The sequence below is a fragment of the Tenrec ecaudatus genome, chromosome 6 (assembly GCF_050624435.1).
Source record: "Tenrec ecaudatus isolate mTenEca1 chromosome 6, mTenEca1.hap1, whole genome shotgun sequence".
NCBI classification, from domain to species: Eukaryota; Metazoa; Chordata; class Mammalia; order Afrosoricida; family Tenrecidae; genus Tenrec; species Tenrec ecaudatus.
The window spans coordinates 53,860,749-53,862,751 of NC_134535.1; the positions used below are offsets into that span (position 1 = coordinate 53,860,749).

General features: G+C 46.9%; 1 non-coding gene across 1 annotated transcript; it reads left to right on the top strand.

Annotated features, from left to right (window-relative positions):
• Window positions 1-1,592: 1,592 nt before the first annotated feature.
• LOC142451966 (U2 spliceosomal RNA) lies at window positions 1,593-1,783 on the top strand. Its single transcript, XR_012785059.1, has one exon. It is a non-coding gene; the product is annotated as a U2 spliceosomal RNA (small nuclear RNA).
• Window positions 1,784-2,003: the final 220 nt, after the last annotated feature.

Consider the following 2,003-nt stretch of genomic DNA (forward strand, 5'->3'; position numbering starts at 1 on the left):
TCTTCATGCCTGGTACTCGGATGTAGGCGAATCTGCATATGGGTGGACCTGCCTGGAGACAGGTTCCTAAGACCATCAGAAATATGTGGTTTTTTGATGGCCTTAGGTGACCCCTGTGAAAGGGTTGTTCAGCCCCCAAAGGGGTCGTGACCCACAGGCTGAGAACAGCTGCTATAAAGTATAGCTGGTTAGAGTGGAGTTTGATTGGATTGTGCCTCCTCACCGCCAAGAAGCTTTGCTTATCTAATGGTTAAAATCTTTGGCTGCTGACTGAAACATTGATGGCTCTAACCCACCAGCAAGCAACCCTGAAGAGAGCTGGCAATATGCTCCCAGAAAACTTCCAGCCTAGGCAATCCTGTGGGGTACTTCTCTGAGTCAGAGTTGATATGCGTCAGAATCACCTGGATGTCATGCAGCACCCGTCTCTCCCCTCCCCACCTGCCCATCTAGTGCGCTGGCACTCTGAGTCAAAGGCCTTGTTGGGCAGCAAGTCTGGTCAATGTGTGTGTCTCATCAGAATGAGCCTGTGTCAAAGTGATTTGTGAGAACTTGTCTTGCTAGGTCAAATTAACTATCTGTAAGATGAAGATCGTATAACACCATCGTATAGAAAGAGGGCAGTGCTTGGGAATCCTTGGTCGGTGTAAATGGGTAAGCACTTGACTACTAACAAGGCGCAGTTCAAATTCATGCCTCGGTGCCTCTGGAGACAATTCTGGTTATTTGCATCTGGTTAGTTCCAGAAAACTAGTTACTGACAACCCATAAAGCACAGGTTTACTCTCACAAACATGAGTTGGAATGTACTCCACAGCCACTGTTACTGAGAGACCACGGTGTCCGCCTCCATGCTTGAGGTAGACACATGATCAGTCAGTCTGAACAAGAGCCATATCCATGTCCAAGCAGCAGGCTCACACTAAAGCAGTTAACAGAACAGAAGCCTTGGCTTTGTGGGGCTTACATTCTAGTGAGGGGACCAGATGATAACAGGTGAGTGTGCTATCTTCAGGAGTACTGGTGGTTTGGTGAGTTACATGTTAGGCTGCTAACCGAAAGGTCAGTGGTTCAAACCCACTAGCCCTTCCTTAAGAAAGAAAGCTTCTTCTTTCTCCTCTTGTAAGGACAGTTCTACTTGGTCCCACAGAGTCACTGTGAGGGGGAATCGGCATGATGGCAGTGAGTTTGGCTTTAGTTTCATGTCAGATGATGTGTGATGGAGAAAAAGAAAGCAAAGTAGGCAGAGTGTATGTGAAGGAGGGCAGTGCGGGTCACTATTTTATATAAGGGGGGGGGGTGAGAAAATAAATAAAACATCCTGATGTCGCAGCGGGTTAAGTGTTGGCTGGTAACCACAGGGCCAATGGCTCTGCAGGAGAAAGACGAAGCTCTCTTCCCGGTAAAGATTGATGGAGCAGCTCTGCTCTGCCCTCCAGGACCTCTCCATGGCAGTGGGGGAACTTTGTTTGTTTGCTTGTCTTGAGGGGCGGTGGGAAGTGGAGGGTACAGATGCAGTAGACTCATATACATTGGTTGATTAGAAGCTCATTCCCAGGGGAAAAACTGCCGTTCCACAAAGGTGAAAGAAGATCAAACTCTGGCCTTTTGGCTAAGATCAAGTGTAGTATCTGTTCTTATCAGTTTAATATCTGATACGTCCTCCAGCCGAGGACAATATAGCAAATGGATTTTTGGAGCAGGGAGATGGAATAGGAGCTTGCTGCGTCCACTCCATGCATTGACTTGGCATTGCAGTACTTCCAGGGATGGTGCCACCCCCCTTAGGGGAAACAAAAATAAAACAAATTAAAAAATATCAAAATCATAAAAGTCATTATAAGATTGGCTAGGCACAGTTGGTATTTTAAAACACCGTGAGTCAGAGGCCACCATGCTGTGAGTCAAAAGCATCATGTCATTGTGGAGAATAAAGGCTAGGACAGTCGGGGTACAATTCTCCCTTAAAGCTGTGACCGAGAACATCCAACACTTAGTCATGT